The sequence below is a fragment of the Urocitellus parryii genome, chromosome X (genome assembly GCF_045843805.1).
Source record: "Urocitellus parryii isolate mUroPar1 chromosome X, mUroPar1.hap1, whole genome shotgun sequence".
In the NCBI taxonomy this organism is placed as follows: Eukaryota; Metazoa; Chordata; class Mammalia; order Rodentia; family Sciuridae; genus Urocitellus; species Urocitellus parryii.
Window position 1 is genome coordinate 54,761,234 of NC_135547.1, and position 17,049 is coordinate 54,778,282.

At 35.2% G+C, this 17,049-nt stretch overlaps 1 pseudogene; it reads left to right on the plus strand.

Moving 5' to 3' along the window:
- The first annotated feature begins 3,077 nt into the window (after positions 1-3,077).
- LOC113190809 (tripartite motif-containing protein 6 pseudogene) lies at positions 3,078-14,231 on the plus strand (annotated as a pseudogene).
- The last annotated feature ends 2,818 nt before the right edge of the window (positions 14,232-17,049 follow it).

Below are 17,049 nucleotides of genomic sequence, written 5' to 3' on the forward strand. Positions count from 1 at the left end.
TTCTTTTATATTCCCTGTTTGTTTTAGCGCCATTCAAATATTTTGTCATATATTAAAATAATCCTCTAATTGAACAGGATTTATTACAACATTTTCTCCAGTTCACGTTTACCTGACTACATGAACTCAATCCATTTTCATTTACAGTATTTTAAATGAAATGGTATCTATGCAACTTGTCTTATCATAGCAGACAATAATAAGCAAGAAAAAACACTTTGTGTTCTAAGTTCTCTCTGCCCTCTGTCCCCTCCCACCCCCTTTATACAGTATTAACATGATATGCAGCTTTTTTCCTTTAGAAGAGAGTTGCCACTTGTGTTCCCCCTCCCTAATTCCTACTATAAGTTGGGATAAGGCCAAATTTTAATGTTTTGTGAAATTGGGAAAGCCACAATCCATATTCTTCTGGGTTTTTTTTCACCAGTAAAATGGTAATAATTATCACCTTGCCCATTGTCAGTTTCAAATGAGATAATATATACAAGGGCCCTGAAAATAAGTAGTATTGTACACATGCAGACTGATGTTGCTGTCATTCTTATTGCTGTTGATATTATTATTCAGGCATTAGGATCCCTGATATGGGAAAGCAAATGAATTTTCCTAGAAAGTAATTCTATCTTCTTTTTCCCATGTGTCATAGTGAAATAGTTCAACATATAACAATACATACAGATTTTGAACTTCCTATAACATCATATTAATTATAAGATTTATAGAGCATAAGGTCAATGAAAAGTGGGAAATATCATGATATGCACAAGCTTAGAAGAGAACCAACTAAGGGTTTCAGCAACTGAAGCCCATGAAAAAAGGAAAGGGAGTTAGTTAAGAACCATACCAGCTGTGTTATGATTCCCTCCACAAGATCCAGAAATCCACTGCAGTATCCATAGACTAATAACTTTTAAGAAATCCAACTGATGAATGGATCAGAACAAAAATCTAGTCCACTAGTTGTATTTCAAGTTAGGAATATGGCCCTCTTATGGTTCTTAACCATCAGTCTATATGTAGTATCCCATCTCCAAAAGTCTTTTGTCTGTCCATACTTTACTCTAGATTAGATTCAGAAATCACTCATCATCGAATTATTTCTGAACATCATCCAGATTTTGTTTGAACCATTTTCTGTCCTTCTATACTTTGTGCTGGTCCACAACACATACTAACTATTCAGCCATTCATTCAACTGATATTTATTAAGCTTGTACTTTTTATTGGTCAAAAGTGTGCAGAAGAGGTATATGGAATTCAGAGCATCTCAACAAACTAAGGGGGTATTTCCCAACAAATCTCAGAGAAATGGTTGGGAATTGTGTAAAGACTAAATAATATAATAATCAGTTTGAATATTTATTGTCAGTTCTTTAAAGAGCAAAACAATTTGATGATTAAAGAGAAACAAGCTAATGTTTCAAATATTTTGAAGGCATATAAAGAGTTTGTGCTATTATGTTCAGGACTTTACTTTCTCTTATAAGCACAACTACAAATTGCCTCCAAATAAAATATTCTAGTTTTCTATCAGATTTGAATACCTCTAACTTAAGATATTTGTGGAACTAATAGTCATACTAGCATAAAAGAATACTGACAAGGAAACAGAGCACTCAAGTCAAAATATTTAATTATTATTCAGAGTTTGAACATATGGACCCCATTGCATAGATGGGTTCATTTTAGTCAACTCAATTTAAGAACTAGAACATAGAAAGGCCAAAAATGCAAGATCTTCCAGGAACAGGAACATTAGTACCCTGCAGGAAATATATCTACCTTAGAAAATCATATTCAAATTTTTTTATCTGACTTTTCAGTAGGTATTGCTACTTTTTCTTTTTCTTATTTGAATTAATGAATATGCATAGCTAAACATCTTTAGCTGATTTTCTCAAGGTGATAATGGGCAAATTCAAAGCCATAGAGGTATCAGCAGATGTGACTTTCTGATATTTATATTTCTTTCCCCTTCCTCTCTGCTTTCCTAAAGGAACATTCGTCAAACAACCAGAGCATACTGTGCACCATGAGGTCACATTTTCTCTCTCAACCTCCAAGACTGAGAACAAATGTTACGGGGCCATGAGTTTCCTTGTGAGCATCTTTTATTGTTTTCCTACTTCCATGGGTATACAAAGGAAATAAATGACTCTAATAGGGATGTGAGATTTACCCTACCTGGAAAACAATATACTACACAGTATGAGCACAGCCAATAGGTATAACAGATCTTCCTAGAGATGATAAGTGGTGTCTTCCCACCTATAAATCATAGGGCACACTATCCAATTTCCTATTCCTTGAATGATGGATTTCACAGGGTGTTGTCCGTCATATAATCTATATACTAGTAGTTCTTTCACTTTCACCTGAAAATTGAGCTGGCAAGGCCATCTGAAGTTGGTATTGAGAAAAGTGGACACAGAAAACATGCTGAGAGAATCAAGTTGCTAAATTTACATTAGTTGGGAAGCATGTTAGATTAATTGTCTTATTCTCAACTCTAACCTCTATCAAATGTGATAAGTTTCTGCTGAAGGTAAGATGTATCAAACTGGAGATAAGCAAGGATCAGGAGACAAGACTGATTCATGAGGAAATAACAAATTCAAACAGTCAGAGAGAGTGATGCAAATAGAAGGACAGGTACCCTCAATAAGAACCAGAGATAATAATAGATAAGATCCCTGAAAATAGGGCAAGTGTAACATTAGGAAAATATGAATTAGAAATTACATTCTGCTCTTTCTAGGAGAAACCTGAAAATTACTGGCTTATATGAGATTTTCTTTTTTCTTTTTTTTTTTTATTGTTGGTTGTTCAAAACAAAAAAGCTATTGGTTTTACACTTGAGCTGTTATGGCAGCTCTCAGTGTGTGATGCCCATTTTCAAGCAGGAGAAGTGCCTCCCCAGTCCCCTCCACCTGTGTTGTCCCTGAGAAGGAGGCCTGCCTGATGCCTTTGAAGTCCATGTGTGCTGCTAAGTCCCCAGCTATAAAATTGCATGAAGAGATCCTTACCTACCTCAACCAAGGTCAGTCTTAGGAAATCCGACTACTGGAGAACCAGAAATGGGAGACTTTCAAGATGTGAACACAAAATACAGCAAGAGCATCCTCTTCCAGATTTTCCTCAACTGGCAGCTGCAAAACACTGAGTGCCAGGAACCAGAGGGCTGGTGGGGCATCACGCCCAGGAATACACCTCCAACATTGATGTTCTACTCTCTGTGGTATCTTGGGTGCCAGGGCCACTACCACGCAGCTGAAAGCAGTCTAGCTTATGTGGGTTCCTGCAGGGAGAGTTTGCATTCATTCAGGTGCATTGTATCAATAGAGAATTCACGACGGGGAAGCACGGGACTAGAAGGGTGTGCCCTTCAAGTATAGATCAACAGTTGTAAGTAGTAGAAGAACAGAGAGTACACGGGAACATGTGCACTCAATGAGCTGCCAGATCAAGGTGTTCAAGCTAAAGAGAGCTGACTGGAAACTAAACCACCTGGATAAATGCCCAACAGAAGAAATACCAATCATCCCATGAAACTACAGTCCTCATGTGGACTACTAGATAAACAATGTCTGGTCCCCAAGCTGAAAAGTTTCTCCAAACAGCTTTTCCTAGGGAACCCACCAGGTAAAGGCCCTGCCAAAGGCCAGTGACCACCTGCTCCTATCAGCCTGGATCCAGGATGTCCAGAGTAGTTCCAAGGTACCAGGTTCCCACAGTTTTGTCAGCATGTCTTTGTCAAATATGTGATTTGTAAAAACTTTCTCCCTTCTGTGGGTTGTCTTCACTTTGTTAATGGTGTCCTTTGAAATATATATATATTTTATTTGAATGATGTCCAAGACACATATTTTTTCTTTTGTTGCTTGTGTATTTTAGTAGCTTAGCCTAGACACCATTGCTAATCCAAGGTCAGGGAATATGTATGCATATCTTTCTTCTAAGAATTTTTACAGTTTTCATTCTCACAATGATCTTTTGTATATTTTGAGCTGATTTTTATATTTAATGTGAAGTGGGGGTCCAACTTCATTATTTTCCATGTAGGTACCTACTTGTCCCACCACCTATTCTTGAAAAGACTATTCTTTCCTCATGGTAATTTTCTCAACATCTTGCTAAAACTCCCTGATTCTCACTGGATCTTTCTTACTGGGGCATGATGCTGTTGAAACAGGCAAAGTGAGAGAAAAGAGAAAAGGATTGTTACCATTACTTCCACTTGGTTGGATCTGTGACCTTGCAGATGTCTAGTACCTTGACATCTCTATAATTTTTGTTGTTGTTCTATTTAGATATACATGGAAGTAGCAGCGTATTTTGACATATTATACATACATGGAGTATAATTTCTCTCTATACTTTTCTATCTAACATCATTCTTCTTTTATCTTCCCTTCACTCCTCTTCCAACTTCAACCCTTGATACATCATTTCACTCTCATTTCTCTCTATAATAACACTTATTGAATCATATCATCATTTGTCTGTCTTCTCCATTAAACTGTAAATTCTAAGGCACAGACTTACACTGTTGTAAGAGTGTCCAGCATATAGAAAACCCTAAAAAAATCTTGTTGAAAGAAGAAATGAATGGTTGAGATACAAACTATATGTGTCAAAGGAATTTGGGTGGAGGCAAGGAGAAACACAGTGAGCTGGAGCAGCTACAGAAGATTTAATGCTGGTGGTAGAAATTGAACTGGTTTTTGAGGACTAGCTAGGAACTGGAGCTAATTGAGGTTATTCCAGGATGAGGATTAGTACAAGCAAAAACTTGCAATATTTTGAGTTAAGAATGTGCATTGTGTATGAAGTAGGACCATAAGAAATCCAAATTGTTTGGTTGAGCTGCAACAGTGGGAGGGGCTAGGAAACCAGAACACATTCATGGTCAGTAATTGAAAGTCTTGAATGAGAGACATATTCCTAGTAGGAGTCCATGTCATAGATGTTAGTAAAGGTGGTAAGGAAAGAAGTCATAAAGAAAATCCATAAGTCTAATGAGTAATGGCCAAAGTCTAGAAAACAGGCATCAGCTATTGGAAATCAGACAGCTCTGTCATATGTCTGAGAGTGGAAACTATTTGTCTACTTCTTCTCAGGACAGTTTTCTCAAGACTTTCCAATTCTTTCCTTCTTTATCTTAAAACCTTTGCCTGACATCTGACAGAAAAAGTGCATTTCAAAATAAGTTGGAGATAACGTTAGAGAAAGAAAGGTCTGGTTTTGAAAAGTCTCAGAAACCTGGAAGGGAAGTTTAGATTTAATGTGGTAGTAAACCAAGTATATGTCCATTTCCTAAAGGGGTGACAAAATAGAAGCCATGTTTTAGGAAAATTTGTCAAGTTATGAAATGTAGGATGAATTCATTATAATAGACTTTTCACTCTAATTTTAAATTAGTGTTGGAGTCATATTAGCATTTATATAACACAGGAAGAGGTTATTTCCTAAATAACATGTTCATTTTAAAAAAAATAAACCACAAAATGTCAGCATTTTCCCTGTAATCATATCAAATTCAATATGTGCTCTTTTTACACATGAAAGTTGGATTTTAGGTCAACAAAGTTATGTATTAAAATGAGAAGGATATACACTACATCCATATTTTCTTGTTTTACTTTATTCACAAATGTGAATTTATATCAAATTGACCTGAAGTACAGCAAATGTAGAAATTAATAATTTTTTAAAGTCTTTTCCATCTGTTTTGAGGGAAGAAGTCAAACCACCAGAGAGAGAAACTTTCTCTGAATGATTTAATCATATTGCATAGTATGGGAAAAGAGGCTTAGTAAGGACTGTAAAACTTATCTAACAGGGAGACCCATATTTAAGCCTACAGATTCTATAATAGAAATGTGTTGACTTTGATGGATTCTATAATTGCTTAGTTGTGTTCTTTTCTCCTATTTTCTAACATAAAATTGTAATTTTTAAAAGAAAATAGATTCACTTGAGTTCTAAATTCAGGTAGTTAAGAGAAAGATTCCACATGTATTTGTATTACAAGCTGATTAAGAATTTTTCTGTGTTTGGAATACAATAATATATCCAAATTACAATATTCTAATCATGGGCATTGTTAAATAGCCCCCAAAAAACCTGCTTTAAAGCAGAAGTGAGCATGTCCAAGTCCATAGAATCACATAACTTCCTAGATTTAAAGTGTAGATAGACATACTTCCCATTTATAGACATGATCAGCAGGACCAGATGACAGAGAGACAGAGCCACTCCAAGTATTAATTTTACTCATTAGAGTTTGATGTATTTGCTTATTTCTCATTCTTGTGGGATAAAATTCCAATTGCCAGAAGACAGTGTTGTGGGAGAGAGGATTTACTAGTACTCCCTTAACTATCTGCTACTTCTGATACCAGCGACTGATCACTAGTGAATCCCTTGCAGTTGTCAAGAAGTTCTGTGTGTGTATGTGTGTGTGTGTGTGCGCGGGCATGTGCGTGTGCGTGCATGCTTGCATGTGCCAATGGCAAAAGGATCCACTTCTGAATTTATGATCCAGTGCTAATGCAGGCACTGCTATTTTGTTAGTGAAAAACTAAACACTATTCAATATTTATCGTATATATTCATGGGTTTTCAAAATCAACATTTGGGAAAATGTCTAACAGTGATTTTAATTTATGCTTAATAAATCCTATTCAAAAGAAGGTACTATATGATTTCATCGAGCTTATCAGAGAATGTGTTTTGGGTCTCACATCACATCAGAGTAGTCTGCTTTAGGAAAATGATTCATTTTTATTTTTATATCCATGAGAGATTAATTGCTTTTTGGTATTTTTATTAGAAAAAATCATAAAACAAGCACACTTGAATTTTTGCAATTTAAAAAACTCTAAGTTCATCACTAAACATTTTTAAATCTTCAGAAATACGTTTCCCTCAAATATACATGATGATGAGCTCATTCCAAATGCTTTATTTAGTAAATTAGAGTAGTATTTTTATTTAGTAAATTACATAGAATCCTGTAGATGCTATCTTAGTTTAAGAAATGAATCTTCATAAGTGATTTGTGCTTTTTATATATCCCTACATTTTATTAAATATAATTAGACTATGTTCAAATATGAATATGATATTAAGACTTAGGATAAGTGACATGCCTTTCCCACTAGCATATTATTCAAATGATATAGAGCCTACTGCTTTTCTGGTCAGAATGACAGATAATGACTTTGTACAAGCTAATTTGAAATTGGATCCTTAATTTTCATTCATTTAATTACAAAGCAGCATTATAAAATCCCTACCAAAATAGTTCAGATAGCAGTTCGCAATGAGGAAGCTTTTATGTGAGAGCACATTGTGTAAGCTTGGTCAGTCGCCAAAAGTGGTAGGATTTTGCTGAGCAAGTCATAGCATTATTAGAGGATGCTGGCATAAACAGAAATGCAGATCAGTAAATGAAATGGAGGATAGAAAGAAACCAATAAAGATGGTGTATTAAAAAAGTTGAATGTAGCTTATTAGAATACACATTTAATAGTTCAGTGTGAGTAAAGACCTGAGGAAATGACCTTTCATTTCAGCATAAAAGAAATATAATTATAATTTATTCCAACTGTGCTCTTTTACAATAATACAGGATCATTTAGACTTGCTCATGAAAATGGTTTTATTGATAAACTGGCACTAATAATAAAGTAACTCTTCGTAATACCAAAATGTTGACTGGTAGAGAACTTTGCAGAAATGAAGAGGAGACTTTTGTGAGGAGCTATGTGAAAAATAAATGTAAAAGATGGAGAAAGAGAAGAAGAGCTATGTCTTCCAGGAAAATACAATAATAGAGAAAACAATATACCAGGAAAAACGATCCAGCTCGTTACTGTGATATTTATAATATCTGTTGCAAAACTCAGATTTTGGAACAGAAATAGCATGACCATGAAATTCCTCACAACATTTTGCATGTTCAATGAAAAACATGATATTATTTCATTTTCTATTTATCTATTGAATTGTTTATAATCAGATACTTTTCATGAAACAGACTTCATCTATTGAATTGTTTATAATCAGATACTTTGCATGAAACAGACTTCATCCCTATATATAATTGAATATATCACAGGACACATATGTTAGTTACAGCACATGGGAAGTGAGGTGGCTGGGATCCCAAATTTTTGAATCTTTAGATTCTATCATGCTGCTTGTCCTGTAGCAGATTCCTGAGGAGAATATATAGCACAGAGGAGACACTGCCAAGTGAACGCTGCCTTCTAGCTAGAGCTATGGTCTCAAATCTTTCTATAGTCTCAGGTTAAATTGAGCTGGATAATGTATGAATGAAGATGGCTCTATTTATCCAACTCTTAGGAAGCAAAGAGAGTTTAGAGTCATTTTTCTAGATACTATTCCTTGACCCAACCCTTTCCTTTGCCCTCACTCTGATAGTGAGAGAGAACAGGTAAAGCGAAAATCTGCCCTGACAATCTTAAAGTGGTTGCTGAAACTGCCTCCTGTGCCTTTAGACACTGACCTTATGTGTTTATTTGGATTTACAGGAACAAAAGTATGGGGGCTCTCAACTTGGAAAGGGTTCATCTTCCCACATCCCTTTCATGTGAATACACCTGAACCTTAAACTTTACTTTGTTTCTCACACCAAAAAAACTCTCTCTTAAGAATTATGTGTTCTTTACCCTTGTTAGAGAGTTGTTACTTCCAAAAGATGGAGTTGTTGGGGAAATATTTGACCTTTCCCAGCAGTTAGAATGTGCCACTGATAATAATTAGGACTAAAAGTGAAGAATAATTAGACAACTCTTGTTTAAGTTATTCTTCTTAATTCAAGGACACAAATTCTATCTAACACTTCTTTGACCTGGTGCATACAAATTAGCAGAAACAGATTTTTTTTTCAGTTCTGTATCCATTTCCACCACCAAGTTGTTATTTTATAGTAAGCAATTTCTCTACATAGGAATACACACATCATGGTACATATTTGGAAAAATATCAATTTGTTAATTAGTCTGGCTTTTGAAAACTAGTTTTGCAGTGATTCTCTGCCATGCATGTTCACTGTTTCTATCAACACCCATTTGCTGAGCACTGACCACTCATGTATATGGCTTCAAAATGGACTTCTAACTTCAAAAACAATCTAGTATTCAAGATCAACACATCAAATAAAAAACTTTCACAACAGAAAGACTATGATAAATTTCATTAAGATATATAGAAGGAATATTAAATGCATGTTAGAAATAAGAGCTATTATTTGGAGAGAAATTAATCTCTATATGGAAGAGGTAGAAATAGAGGCTTGAGACATGCAGGATTTCACAATAGTTGGAATTTCACAAATATAGTCTAATACAGTAATTGTCACTTTGTAATTGGAGTATAAGCAACATCAGCATCACCTGGGAACTTGTTAGAAATACAAATCATCAGCCTCATCTCAGATGTAATAAATCATAAACGTTGGGGATGGAGTTCAGCAATCTGATTTATCAGCTTTCTACATGATTCTGATGCATGTTAGAATCTGAAGATAATTGGTCTAATCAATCCATAAGGCTATACCCATTGACTGACTTATATAACAAGGCACAAAATAGACACTAAAGGAATAGACATAAATTTTATTATTATTATTATTATTATTATTATTATTGTTATTATTATTATTATTATTATTATTATTATTATTTTAGTATTATAATTATTTTCAGTACTAGGGATTGAACTCAGGGCCTCATGCATGCCAGGCAAGCACTCGATCACTGAACCATATCCCTAGCCCTCTTTAAAATTTTGAGATAGAATCTCACTAAATTGCTGAGGCTAGCCTTGAACTTGAGATTCTCCAGACTTAGCCTCCTGGAGTAGCTGGTCTGTGCCACCTTGTCCAGCTCGCAGTTCTTATTATTCAAGTATTCCACAGTGGTGTATGCCATAATCCCAGCAACATGGGAGTTTGAAGCCATTCAAGACCCTAAGCAATTTAGTGAGACCCTGTCTCAAAAGAAAAAATAGAAAGGGCTGGGGATGTGTATCACTGGAAAAAAAAACACCCTTGGGTTCAATACCCAGGTTTTAAATTTTTTTTCAATAAAATTAGAGTAGCAATCTTAGGAGGCACCCTATGAAAGAAACCTAATAAGAGAAAGTCATTACTAAGGACTTATTTGAGGCACCCAAGTCCAACACCATAATGATAGGTAGATATTATAGAGACCTCCTACCTGAGTGGAGAGATCCAGGGTAGACAAAGTGGAGTTTTGCTAATTTTCATCTCTTTCCCTTTGTCAATGTGGACATTTTCATTCCTTTGGTCCATATGGCAATCAGTTTTAAGAAATCAGAAAAGATACTAGATCAGGGAGCCAGAACAAGGAAATATAGAACTAAATATATATATATATATATATATATATATATATATATAGAGAGAGAGAGAGAGAGAGAGAGAGAGAGAATATAGAACTAAAGAATCAGATATAAAATATAGAACTAAAGAATCAGAATAAAAGCCCTTTCATATGTCAGCTTTCAGGGAACAATAACACAAACAAATGGCCACTTCATTTATCCTGCTTTGAGTTTTTTGAGCATCCTTGATGTGTATATTTGTAGTTTTCATCACATTTAGAAAATGTTTGGCTGCTATTTCATCAAATATTTTTTTCTTCTCCCTGGGGTTTTCTAGCACTCCAATTACTGGGAAGTTAGACTATTTGATATGGTTACTGAGGCTCCTTTAAAAAAAAAAAAAAAAAAAACTTCAGTGTTTTTCCCTTGCTCTGTGCTTCAGTTTGCAAAGCTTTTATTGCTATGTCTTCAAGGTCACTGATCTTTTCTTCTGCAGTGTCTAAGGCTATCAATCCCACATAAGGAAATTTTCATTCGGATATTGTATTTTCACTGTTGTTAAGTTCTGTGTGGTCTTTTTTACATCTTGCATTTCTCTTCTCATTGTGTTTCTGGTTTTTTTTTTTTAATTTTGTTTTTTACTTCTATAAGTGCTGTGAAATGTATGTAGCTCTTTCAGTGTCTATGTTGGCAAATTCCATCAAGTTTCATTTCAGGATCTGTTTTCCTTCTGCTTATGGGCCACATTTTCTGCTTCTTTTCATATATAACAATTATTTTACTGAGTGGCAGATATTGTGAATTTTATGTTGTCAATGGCTAGAATTTATAGTGTTCCTTTAAAAACCACAGGACTTCATCTTAATGCTTATGGAGCTTGTAGTTAAGCCTTTTTTTAGCCCTAGTACTAAGGTCTGATCTTCTGAGATCTCTACCAAATGCCATAGACATTCAACCCCATCTCTCTCCTCTGGTCAGTTGGAACTAAAATTATCCCCAGACCTGTGTTGAAACTAGCTTACATCTACTGGGTACTTGTTCTTTTGGTACAGTTGTTCCTTGACCAACCTGAAAGAGTATCAATCTAACAGATTGGTTTCAGCCAAAGACTAAGAGAGAATCCTGTGCAGATTTCTGGAGCCATTTCTCTGTATATTCTCTTCTCTCCAATAGTCTGCCTCACAAGTTCTAGTTGCACTGTGCTCCCTTAATCCTGATCTCTGTCTCCTCAACTCAGTGAGTATTCCCTCTCCCTGTTCTCACTGTCCAGAAGATGTCTCCAGCAGGAAATCAAGATTATAAAGCTCTCCTCATTTATGTCACTCCTCTCAAGGCTCAAAATCCTGCTTAACCTGTTGCCCATTGTCAGAAAAAATTTGCATCATATATTTGCACATTTTTCTAGTTGTTTATGGAAAGAAGGTGAATCGTGTAGGAGACATTTTTCAAGGGTATAAGCAGAAGTCCCCCACCTGAGCACTATAAAAAAACGTGTATTATGGCTTAGATATGAGGTATCTCCCCAAAGCTCATGTGCAAGACAATGCAAGAAGGTTTAGAGGTGAAATTATTAGGTTATGAGAACCTTAACACAATCAGTGAATTAATCGCCTGATAGTATTAACTGAGTGGTAACTGAAGGCAGATAGTGTGTGGCTGGAGAAGGTGGGTCATTGAAGGCATGCCTTTGGGTATATATTTTTGATCTGGAGAGTGGAGGCTCTCTCTCTGCTTTCTGTTAATCATGTGAGCCAGTTCCTTCTGCCATACTCTTCCACCATGATGTTCTGCCTCACCTTGAGCCCCAAGGAATGGAGTGGCTGTCTATGGACTGAGACCTCTGAAACCATGAGCCCCCAGATAAACATTTCCTTCTCTAAAATTGTTCTTTTTGGGTATTTTGGTCACAGCAGTGAAAAATCTAACTAAAACAACATATAAGAAAAATATAGCCACAAATATAAAGAACTTAAGGATGGGGACCTGAGAGAACTGTGCTGATATATATTTGGTAAATATCTTTTGGAGTAGATAATTGTTTCCCACTGTACTCTGCTTGGTTTTAAAGTTCTGCCCCCAAGTGACTGAACATTCTGGACATTAATAAATAATTGCTGCAGACATTAAGTGCTTCTGAAGGAATGCCTAATTTATTCTCCTTATCTACAAATCAGATAAAATGTATCATTTGTATTATCTAGTAGATTTTTCTATTTTTATGAGAGCATTTTTATTATGAAATTTATGTATGTTTCTTATTTAAAACTTCAAACAATACAGAAATATATATATATAATAGAAAAATAAAATCTTTCAATTTTATCTCATTCACTGTTAGCAGTTTAGTATACATATCTATACCTGTATCTACCTATTTATCTAATCTATATCCATATGTATCTATTAATCACAAAAGTAGACTTTTCTACCAGTGTCTGGTCCCACCAGAGAATTAATAACAGGACTTTTTCTACTATGCCACCACCATAACTCTGCCTTGGGAGACTTACCAGAGACTTGGGCTATTGCCAAGGAGAATATACACAAGGATAGTTTGGATAGGGCCCAGAAAGTCTTAGGGCCTAATTCTGGATCAGGAGCAGTGAGAATCACAGGTAGATCTTAAAGCAACATTTTTTTTTCTCTCAGGTAAAAAATGACATAACTCAGAAGTGGTGTTGTACCTAGGAAAGCAGCTGAAGATAATTCTTTGTGCACACCATGGAGAGAAGCTCCAGCTCTTCTATAAAGAGGATGGGAAACTAATTTGCTGGTTTTGTGAACATTCTCAGGAACACTGCGGTTACCATACATTTCTCATGGAGGAGGTCACCCAGGAGTATCAGGAAATGTTCCAGAAGTCTCTGAAGAAGTTGAGGAAAGAGCAGCAGGAAACTGAGAGGCTAAGAGCTATTATCAGAGAGAAGAGGGCATCTTGGAAGAATCAGATGGAGCCTGAGAGACACAGGATTGAGACAGAGTTTAATCAGCTGCAAAGTATCCTAAACAAAGAGGAGGAGTAGGAAGTAACGAAGTTAGAGAAGGAAGAGAGGAAGGATCTGAGTATTATAGAGAAAGCTGAGGGTGAGCTAATCCACCAGAGCCAGTCACTGGGAGAGCTAATTTCGATCTGGAGAGTTGATGCCAAAGCTCAATAGTGGATCTGCTGCAGGTTGTAAGTAATGTCATGGAAAGGAGTAAGTTCTGGACCCTGAGGAAGCCCCAAATTCTCCTGACCAAGCTGAGAAGTATGTTTCAAGTCCAAGATCTGAAAAAAGATGCTACAGATGTTTTGAGATTCCACAGATGTGCAGAGCTACTGGGTAGACATGACTCTGAATCCCCATATGGCTAATTTAAATCTTGTCCTGTCTAAAAATTGGAGACAGGTGGGATTCATGGGTACTAAGCTATCTGGACCTTCTGGTTTGGAAGAACATTGTGACTGTAGTGTCCTGGGCTCTTAGCTCTTCTCCTTAGGAAAATACTACTGAGAGGTAAATGTGACCAGTAAGACTACCTGGATACTGAGGAGTGTACAATAATTCCATGGGACCTACCTTTTCTTTCAAGCCAGTTTGCTAAAAACCAGAATGCTTATTCCAGATACCACCACAGAATGGATATTGGGTGATTGGGTTGCAGCATAAATGTGAAGAGAGAACCTGTGAAGAGTCTTCCATTTTCCTACTCCTCTCTAGGACTGTGCCCACTTGCCACATTGGGATTTTTTAGACTAGGATAATGCTGTCTTATTTTATAATGTCATGAATCATGACTTGCCTATCTACACTTTCTCTACATATTACTTTTCTACTGCCATTTGTCCATACTTTAATCCTTACAAAGTATAGTCCCAAGGACCCTACATCCCCTAAGTTTTTTGACATCCTGTGGCCCCTACCAACAGTTAAGTAATAGCCTTCACCCTGTGGCTTATCTGCATTTGAGTCTCCTTTCTGATCTCTTTTGTGTTCTCACTCCTTTTCTGTTGAACATTCATTCACTCAATAGTAGGGTAGTCACATGATAATAATGGTGAACATCCTTGACAGATGTTAAAGTAGGATGGGGGAGCTTTCAACATTTTATCATCAAGCATACATGGCATTAGATGGAAATTTTTTTCATTGATGCATGGACCAAATCTAAGAATTTTTTTCTATTAATTGGCTGCAAGTTTTTGTATTGAATGAAATATGAATTCAACAGATTTCCTATAATTATTGCGATAACTGTGTGTCATTTTTACTGTTATCAGGGACAAGTACATTGATTTATTTCCATTGTTAAATCTACCACAAATTCCTGAAATAAATTATTATTAATTGTTAGAGGCAAATAATTAATTAGGTTTTATTTCCATCTATGTTTATAAAAGAAATTGGCCTGTAACTTTACATTCTTGTAATTTCTTTTATAAAATGCAATAATGAGCAAAGAAATTACTGTGTAATTATATAAAGGATTGAGTGCTAAATAAAAACCATTGTCATTTCTATGGCTTTAAGTTCACATTAAAGGAAGAGCTTTTAACTTCAGCCTTCATTATAAACTCTACCACAACCTTCATCCTTGACCTTAAAAATGTAAGGGTGGCAAACAAAAAATGAAAAAGAAATATACTTTCCAAGTTAATTGAAGTTAAAAAAAAAAAAGGAAAGAAAAAAAAAAACTAAGCAGGGAGTTGGGGGACTGAGAAGAAAATGATCCATCCAGTACAGATTTTTTTTTTCCTCTTGGAATGGAAGACAAATGCAGAGAGAATATACTGAATGTACTTTTAGGAAGAGGTTGATTTATTCCAGTTTCTCCATACCCCATCTTCTTTATGTCCAAGTACAAATAGCTGAGTAATGAGTAGCTGTGATTTAGGTGGAAAAGTGCCATATTCTTTATTTTTTGTTTTTCTTCTTCTTCTTCTCCTTCTCCTTTTCCTATCCACTTTCTGAACCAACCAGAAAAGAAATTATAAAGTTGATGTGAGGATAGAAACTAAGATCAAGATGGCTGTCTAACACTGTAGCCAAGAGCCACCAGGGCTATTAAGTGCTTCAAATGTGAATAATTTGAATGAAATGTGCTGTAAGTATAAAATAAATACTGGATTTTGATTGATAATTACATTAAATATTTCAATAAAACTTATATGTTGCAGCAATTATATTTTGAATATTTTGGGTTAAATAAAATGTATTACTCAAATCGAAGACAGAAGAAAAAAAAAAAAAAAAGGAAACCAAGGCTCCTTGGCATAGACACACTCTCACAACTAGTTTGCTAGTATTGATAAAACTTTTGTCTCCCTCACAGTCCTCACCAATAGAGTACTTGATGTCTTCAATGTGATTCTCTCCTATTATCCATATTGCCCTAGGTATACTCTGTTGGTCTCTAATTTATGACCACCTCCAACAACTTGCCCTTCATACCTAGCTATACACAGACTCTCCTGCCCAAGTGACTCTAATCTCATCTCTTCTCAGGGCTAGGAGTTGAGTAGATAGACAGGATCCTTTCCCCTTCTCTTTCCTTTGTGAGCTTTGTATTGCCATGAACTCAAAGTTTTGCTTTCCAGAGGGACTTTCCTCTTGTTTCTCCACAGACTCAAAGAAAAAACAAAATCAAAACATTAAAAGTATATTAGCTTTTATATAACAGGATAGTGTATATATACATATATGTGTGTGTGTGTGTATGTATATTAGTATATTTCCCTTTTAATTCTTGTTATAACTAAGTCAATTTGCATCCAAACCATGTAGATGGCTCCGAATGACTGCGAAAAGAGTCAGGAAGTTCAGAAAGTTGAAAAGAAGAAAAAGCACAAAGAATAAGTTCAACATCATATTCTGCAGTCTTACAAGCCACTAAAATATAAAAGTGCTTCATAATATTATCACACCACTATATTGTATACATTGCCATAATATAACTAACCAGTCTCTTATTGAGGCACACAATTAAAGGAAAAAAAAACCCTGGATCTGCACAGACATTTGTTTTATAGGAAAAATTTCTGAAAGTGGAGATGCTAGATCAAAAGATACATAATAATTATGTTTAAATGATATCAAATTGCCATGCAGAAAGATTTACCAATCTACACTTTGATAAAAAGTATATGAGAATATTGATACTGGGTATTAAAATTTTTATCTATATTTTCCAATCTAATAGAATAAATGTCAAATTTTTAAAATTCTATTTTTATTAGTAGTAGTTTGAAAATATTATCATATGTATAGGATACTTATACCCCTTCTTACATAAATTTTCCATTCACATCCTTTGTGCACATTTAATTAATTTGGTTGTTACTCTTTTTGTTTGTTAATATATAGCAGCTCTATATATGTGTACCAATATTAACCCTTTAGATGTTATATATTGCTTATATATTACAAGTATTTTTTGGCTTGACATTTGTATTTTCTCATTTATTTACAGAAAGTCTTTTGCTATGTAAATATTAATTCATTCAACAAATGTTTATTGAGAAGCTACTACATACCAGCCACTAGTCTGTGCACTGAAGGAGTTTATGTTCTAAAGGAGAAGTAGGAAAATGAACAAGTAAACAAGAAGGGTACAGACTCACTGTGTGATGAAAATAAATAGGGTGGCAAGAAGTAAATAGGAGAGAAAGGTCAGTTAAGGTCTTACCAAGAT